Raw genomic sequence first — 8280 nt, 5'->3', positions numbered from 1 at the left:
TAGGATAATAAAGGGCAGAAGGCAGCAGAATGAGAGAATAGTTAAAATTTTAAGATTAATAGGATAATCTATCCAACTTGCCCAGCAGAAAATCACAATTAAATAAAATAGTAACACTTCCTTATTTAATTGCAAATATTGGTACCGCACAAGAAAATTATGAGAACAAAAGTTGAACACTAAGAATTTGTCGAAACACTGCATTGATAAAATGCAGGGGAATAAACTCTTCAATACAGCTATATGCAGTCCATGAGCATAAGTGGTATGCACAAAGATATTAAAGAAATAGTATGAAAGCACCAAACTGCTCAGGGATCTCTTTCAAAGAGAGAGAACTGAACAAATAATGTACATGTTCTGGTTTTCTCTAGGATAGAGTTCACTTTCTTCTTAGTAGCTGGTATCATGCTGTGTTTTGGGTTTAGTATGAGAACAATGTTGGTAACACACTGATGCTTTAGCTGTTGCTCAGTAGTGCTCATTCAGTCAAGGACTTCTCAGTGTCTCATGCTCTGCAGGGAGCAGATGCACAGGGAGCCAGGAGAGAGCATGGCCAGGACAGCTGACCCAAACTGGCCAAGGATATTTAAAACCTAAGGACAGAATAACAAGCGCATTTCTTTGTTTTAGACACCCTGAATTTTTCCATAGCAGCAAAATGGTTTCACTGGTTCAGCTACCAGTCTCTCCTGCAATCTTCAATTCATAAAAACATAATGTCTCAGGTTACATTGTAAGATGTAACCAAAAGTACGTATTCTATCATAAGCAGTTAAAACAGGTGAGGCAGTGTTCTTTATCTTCTCCATGAGTCAGCCCTGATAACTCACTCCAGGGGGCCATCTTCACTAACGGAGCACCAAGGTCTCACAGCATGACTCTCAGAATTACAGCATCCCATTGTGAGATGCCCTGCTCCGAGGAGAGGAGCCAAGTATTCCTACCTGTGTATAACCTGAGTTTTGGAACACCAGGGCAGCACCTACAACTGGATTCCCAGAGGACAAGAGCTAAAGAACCACCACTGGAGAAGGATCAGATCTTTCTACAGGCTCACCACTTTGACAGAGCTACAACCATCACACCAACAGCACTGCAGCCACCATTTAATCAGACTGCTACCACCACCCTGACCAACAGGGTGTCAGGTCATATTCTGACCGTCACTTTAAGCCAGTGTTTCTGTATCATTGCCTTTATTTTAATTTTATTATTAAATTGTAGTTCTGATTTAGAATCTCTCACTGGTTTGCTTACGAACTAGTACAAATAAGAAATCCTGCTTTGCTAGATAAGGTGTGATGCTGGTGAAGGCAATATGTCCAATAATAAAAGCCAGCTTGTACATATTTTCTGTTAAATAGGGTCATATAAATTATGGCTTTTATTTCAACTTGCACATAACTCTGTTAAAACCAGCACTAAATACTGTGAAGTATCAGTTGTATTTTTAGTAAGATTGTGTTCCAAATGGGTATAATAAAAATTCCTTCCACCACCACCTCTGCAGGTAAACTCCTGCACTGCACTCCTGCCCTCTGTGAAGAGGGAAAAATCTGTGTTGTGACACTCACAATCAAACAAAGCTGCCCTGGCAAGGACAGACTGACATGATGTCCATACTGCCTTCACAGACATCAAACATGGCCTTAAACGCAGGCAGGACAGAGCACCTGCCAGGGGGCTGAGCTGCAGAGCTGGGAGAACAGCTAAGACATGCCACAGGGCTATGGGAGGCTTTGGGATGCAGGGCAGAGGATGGCTGGAGCCTGCAGAAACCTCAGCCCAAGGAGCTGCAGCCCCAGGTCAGCCCCTGCCCAAGCTCTACAATAGAGCAGGAGATAACCTCATGTTGGGATAAAGAAAGCACCTGCCCACAGCAGCACAGCCCCCGGCAGCAAGGAAAGGCTCTGAAACAGAAAAGAGGCATCAGTGCTCTCTCACCCTCAAACGCCAAAAAAGGACACATTAGCAGCATTTGGAAAAAAAGAAAAAAAAATTGAAGCATTTTTTTCTCAAAGTTGCTTAAATTATCTGACAGTGCCCTTTCTTTTAATGTGTCATCATAACCTCCCTGAAGGCATTTCATTAGCTCAGTAAATTCCAGATTGCAGTGCATTATTTTAAAGAGACTGACAGACACCTTCACAGTAGGGTAAGTAGCTTTCAAGTTTTATACAGCAAACAAGTTTTATGTTGGTAATTGAACACTCTGGATCACATCTGCAGTGCTTCTGTGACCAGAGGCAGCAGGGCTGGCAGGGCTGTGCCCCAGCCCCATGGAATTCATACATGGAACACAAGGTGCTGCATTGTCTTAGGCTCAAATTCATTCATTTGCTACTTCTCGCATACAGAAACTTAAGCACGTATGACTGTGCCTAATAAGTAAACATAATGATATATAATTCAATATGCAATTCAAATGTAAAATGCTCAGTGCACTGGATGAGCAGCTACTGGTGCTGGGGCCAGGGATATGTCGTAGCCTCCAGCTCTGGCACTTTCTGGAAAAGCCTGGCAAACAAAACTTAAAGTCACCTCCATGTGAAGCAGATACGTACCTCACTTTCCTTCTTTCCTGTGGTCCCCACACATCTCCATATAGCTGTTTTAGTGCTAAATCAGTAGCTCTTCTCCCTTCCCAGTGTGCTCCCTTCAATGTAAAATTTAGACCTGTTCCTCATACACATCCCTGCAGCCTCTCCTCAGCTATGGCCAGCTCTTGCAGGCCCTCTTCTGTCTTGCTGCCTCCTCTCCCCCTCTTCCTCAGCTTTCTCTCATTAATAAAATAAGGAAGAATCTTCTTTATGTATTTTTCCCACTTTGCTATAGCTGAATAAGTAGTATTTTAATCCTTGAAAATATTTGTCTCCCAATATTCGTAAGATTTATAAACTAGTGCTACACTTGCTATTTTGTGATGGATACAATAGTTTTTTTATCCTGCTTTCCATCTGTGAAAGCAAAGCAATTCTTCACTAAGGAAAATACAGTCACCAAAACACAGGAATTTGAAATAAACTCATGAAACTGCTCCTTTACAGCTGTTATTTTTGTGAGTGTTGCCAGACATAAGATACACCAAAACATGATATCTTTTCATAGCCTTCTGCCACACTTCAACTTTCCTTCAAATAAGACCCAGAGAGGAGAGTACATATAAACACCCCCAAGAATAAGATGCAACTCTGGAGTGAACTATTCTTCTACTTCTGCCTCTACCAGGAAAGCTTCGAGCAAACTATCAGCCCAAACCACTTAGAGTGTTTCAGGGGTTTGGGAGGGAGGGCATTTCTTTTGTTGAGTGTTTGGTTGGTGGGTGTGGTTTCTTGGTAATAACACGTGGCAGCAATTACACTTGGAGGATCTGAAAGTTAATTCTACAAAATCTCACCTCTGCTTTTTACAAGGCAGGGTTACCCACAATCATGAACATACTTATGGCAATGAAATACTATTGGAAGAGAACATCTCAGAGTTAAAGAAAAATTAAAGGTTCTGAACATGTTCCAAACTCCTCACACAACCCAACAGCTTCCTATTCACAAGAGGCAAACTATATTTCTAGGGATGAAACAGAAATAAATTTATAGTATAGAAAAGCCCCTGATAATTTCAAATTCTAGGTAAGAGAGTTAAAATTCCATTTGGTTGGAATTTTTTTCTAATCTGGACAATCGTAATGACAATACAACTGAGCTTTTTTTTTTTTTTTTTTAATCCAGAAGACACGTTAAGTACTGGAGACTCTGCAACATCCAAAACAGAAACTCTGCAGAACACCAGTCTAGGCATAAAAACCTGATTTGCACGTTCTCAGCACTTGGCTTCCTTTGAATGGTATGACTAAAGAAACTGAAAACTCTCTATTAGTATTTCTGTAATGCAATTTAATACATGACTCCTCTCTGCTTTTACAGGGATTAGATGGCACAATCTCTTTTCACACTGCATGGAGTTGAAGCTCCTGCTTCACAAATAGATACAACCCTGAGCTTCCCAAAATGGAAGGTAATAATGTATTTGTATTTCTTTCCAAGCTTAATTATTTTACTCATCTAACTTCAGAATGATTGAGGAACAAACAAGCTGCAGGAAAGCCGGCAGTTTTTCAGATTAGAAGTGAATTGCACTTTTTGTATTCTTCACCTTACCTGGCATTTTATTTTGCTGACAGTTTCCTTTAACAGAATGCAACTTAATTATACTTAGCATTACCTGATCAGCAGGAGTTTGCTTCTTTGAAACTTTTTTTTGTCCATTAAATGTATGAATTAAATCTGGCCCATAGCTACCTTTACAGTCTGCAATGCTTAATTTAACAGCCCATATTACATTATGTTCATACTCAAAAGTAGTGTAATCTCAAAATGATTCATAGATGCTCACAGTTGCCAACATAATGAGCACTCAGAAGACTAACAAAAATTGACTGTGCCCTGGGAATCAATGTACAACATATAAACTCTCTGTACAGCCTGACTCAGAGCAAACTCCATACTTATAGTACACCTCACCCTTTCCATTCCTTATTCTGAACCACTCTTCAAAAGAGTTACGGGGCAGGATCAACACAGAAAGAAACAGCTTTGGGTGTCTCTGTTACAACAGACACACACTTGGATCATCTCTCTTCGTAAATAAATCTGTTTTCTGCTTAAAATTTGAGTTCTGTGTGGGATGGCAACTAAAACAAAGACCACCTGGCCAAAGAACTCATGAGAAGGGACAAGAGTAGAAGAGAATGCCACAGGAACAAAGAAATAAAGCATTATAAATCAAGCAGTCTCTTGGTACAAAGTTAAGCTGACTTGCAACAAAGAGTGAGGCAAGACTCCAGGTGCCTGAAGAAACACTGCACAAAAAGAAAGGAATGTTCCTGACCTTTCAGGGGACTTTGCCCTCAGTCTGGATGCTCCTGAAGGGTGGGGAGATCAAGGCAGTTCAATGCCCTGAATTTTCTCAAGCATTGCTGCTCTCTGTGTTCCCCAGAGCAGGAAGTAATTTGCTGTAGAATCTCTTTTTGACTAGCACTGCTTCAAAGCCAACAAGAGTTATTCCCAGAGCATGGATTTGACCAGACTGTCAAACAGAGCCTAGCATTCCACTAAAGCCACAGCAGGGGTACAGGCTCACACAAGGACTTAGGAAGGGTCACAGAAGGAGGCAGGGAAATTCAGAGCCTCCCTGTGCCCTCTCCACAAGAACACTGCACTCAGCTGGGACATGGTGAACTGGTTTCAGTTCCACCTCCTGATGCCAAGTCAGACATGCCTGCCTGCCTTCCAGAAAACACCTTTAATTGGAAGGTGAGACCTAAAGAACTCCTAAACTGTGTAGTCAGCCTTGTCATTTTATGCTTTGAATGATCTCCCCGCCACCTTCGTTTTCCAAGCCCACCTTCCCACTGTGGGGCTGTAGCATATGATGATGACATTTGCTTTCTGTTCCTTGTCTCAAAGCTGTTCCACTTAGTAGACCAGTTTTCAGAAGGAGAGAGAGCATCATGGGGCACTGCCCTGCAGGCCTAGAGCACTAAGCACAGAGGGCTGTACTTTCCACACCCCACTCCAAGGTCACTTACAAATATCATACACTAAATTATATTTGGACAAAATAACATTTTCTCCTATCTTAGAACAGAGCCATAATTGGTTCTAGAATTTTACCAAGCCCTCCAGGTCCTACCAGAGTGTCGTGGTTTGACATGGAAGTGATTTTTTTTTTCCAGGAAGTTGGGTCAAACCAATCAGTGGTCAAGTTTGGATATTGGCACCTGAAGTGACCACTGAAGATAGGGATACGCCTCTGAGAACACAGGGGGTTAAAAGCAAGAACTCCCAAGAGCTCGCTCTCTTTGGTTCCGGTCAGGGTGCTGTGCGGACCTCCCCTGCCCAGCCATGGGGCTGGGTGGGGGAGGGGAAGCCATGCGGCCTGGTCGAGGTGAGCCGAGGGGTAGAGGGACTGGAACCGAGCCAGTCCTGTGGACGGAAGGGTGGAGAGAAGGGGAGATGTCTTTGTCATCCCCCCCCCCAGAGAGAAGAGATAGAGAGTCCGGACGGTACCTGTAACTTTGCCGGCGCGGAGGAGAAGCGGGGGGGGGGGGAAGGCGCCCAACCTTGGCCTTGGGAGTCGGCTGCTGGGCAGAGATATCAGCCGTCCAGGGAGTCTGAGCTTTTAACCCTTTCCTGAGAAATGAAGGCTTTGTGAAATATTACTCCTCCTTGATTTGAAGTAGAAGAGAGACAGTCTGGGATCCGAGATGATGGAAGAAGAAATTCTCGAGTTGGAAGGAGATGATGGAGTGGCTTGTGGCTGGACTTCTCTTGTTAGCCATAGACTGAACCAAATTCTCCTAACAGAAGCTGCATTTAGGGTGGTGCGTTAGTGTGCCAGGAGACCTGTTTCAGTGATTACCAGCAGAGGAGTAGAGAGAAGGTGTGGAGAAGCCCTCTATCTTCAAGGAAGAAGAAGAGGAGCAGAAGACCTCTGTTCTTGGACCCTCAGCCCCAGGGGAAAATGGGGGGGACTGTAGTCCCAAAATGAGAAACTGAACTGTTGTCTCTTTTGGTTCATGGCAAAGCATTCTTAAAGGAGCCCTATGAGCAGTCTGTCCATGCACAGTGGTGAGAGCACTGTGACATGGAAAGGAGAGTGTCACCATGGCAGATTTTCTCCGGGCGGTCGCCATGTGTGAGATGGAAACACAAGGGTGGCAATTGTGTTTCCTGGGGGGGGTCTGTGGCACAGGAGAGACTCCTGTCTCCCTTGAAAGACTGAGTATTCGAATATCTGAAGGGTGGCAACTTGATCAGGATCCTGGGTGGTGTCTCACTGTTGAGTTTGTTTAGAATTAGGTGGGAGGGGGAGGGGTGTTTTAGAAAGTCTTCATCCAGGATTTAGTGTTTGTAGTTTTTATAGTAGTAGTAGTTTAATAAAGTTCTTTCCTTAGTTACTAAGTTTGGGCCTGCTCTGCTCTGTTCCTGATCACATCTCACAACAATTATTTTAAAAAGTATATTTTCATGGGGGTGCTGGCATCGTGCCAGTGTCAAACCATGACACAGAGTATCAATTATAATAATCATGCCAGTTGTGGCTTGACAACTTCCAGTTCAGCCAAGCAGCATACACTTACAGCTTCCCAACACTCTTCTGAGGATTCCAGCTCCAGTGTGCATCTATTCAATTCCAGGCAGGACTGTGGTAGACAATTCCAGACTCTCTCTAATAGTTAAATCAAGACATGGTATTTTGCTCTTCTTGAGTATGACAGACTTACTGGGAGTAGTTTCATCCAGGCTGCAGTAATGCTCTTGATTTCTTGCTAATCTGCCTCAAAGGACACATACCCATAATACCAGTGACTTCAGCATGCTCATATTAGAGCAGAGTTTAAGCATCTACTTATGTGGGAAGACTTTCTTAAATCAGGGCCGTATCTTTTATGATAAACATAGATTGAAGTCCTGTTTCTGATAATGATTAAGTCCTAAGCATGGAGGATTTAACTGCACATCAGAGTAGTGCTGTGCTCAGAGGGTGTTTGTTTTCAGACATCCTGTCCAGCAGTCCATACTCAGGAACACAGCCACAGGTAAAAGAGAGATCAGCCATCCTTTCCACAGGCTGCCTGCCTGTACCATGTGCACAAACTCAATACCACCACATCTGCCACACTCTGAGTATAATTGCTACAAATTGAAAATAACAGCATTTCCTTTCTACATTGTTTCAGCCTCAATAGCTGCACAGACACCCGAGATTGAAATCAAGAGTTGTAGATGAGAAATTTAGATATAATTGAGCGTGAAGCATCTCATTTCAGACAAATTGTTTTGCTTTAATACATACAAGTGTACTGGTAAAAGATGCTTTGAATTGCAAAATCCAATCAATGAAAGAGTAAAAGAAATTAGTTACATTTTGCAAAACACATAGGAAAAATGTTTTCTATTGAAGTAAAAAGAACATTTCCCCTCTCATGAAGCAGGAGATTTTTTTAGTAACTATTCTACAGTACATAAATCATGTTCAGGCTAGAAGTACACATACTACAAGAAAGAATTTCAGTAGCCAGTAGAGCTCAAGAAGTTCTTACCTTTGCTGAATAGCTAATTAGAGCACTCATTTATCATTCAAAAAGTCTCAGAAAAGGATTAAAAGGGAGGAAAACAAAAGAAACAATAAATACATGTGGTGGTGAGACAGCTGAATAAGCTATGTACTCACTTGAATTTAGTAAGTCTCAAAATTTAATGCCAAGGGAAACAG

The 8280-nt window shown here is 42.5% G+C and overlaps 1 long non-coding RNA gene across 1 annotated transcript; it reads left to right on the top strand.

The window, feature by feature from the left end:
• Positions 1 to 3729: 3729 nt before the first annotated feature.
• On the top strand, positions 3730 to 4016 carry LOC137482241 (uncharacterized). Its single transcript, XR_011003949.1, has 2 exons — positions 3730 to 3846; positions 3927 to 4016. It is a non-coding gene; the product is annotated as an uncharacterized lncRNA (long non-coding RNA).
• Positions 4017 to 8280: the final 4264 nt, after the last annotated feature.

Source organism: Anomalospiza imberbis, chromosome 14 (assembly GCF_031753505.1).
Source record: "Anomalospiza imberbis isolate Cuckoo-Finch-1a 21T00152 chromosome 14, ASM3175350v1, whole genome shotgun sequence".
NCBI lineage: Eukaryota > Metazoa > Chordata > Aves > Passeriformes > Viduidae > Anomalospiza > Anomalospiza imberbis.
The sequence above is the reverse complement of the archived record's forward strand: the minus strand, read 5'-3'. Positions and strand labels throughout refer to the sequence as shown.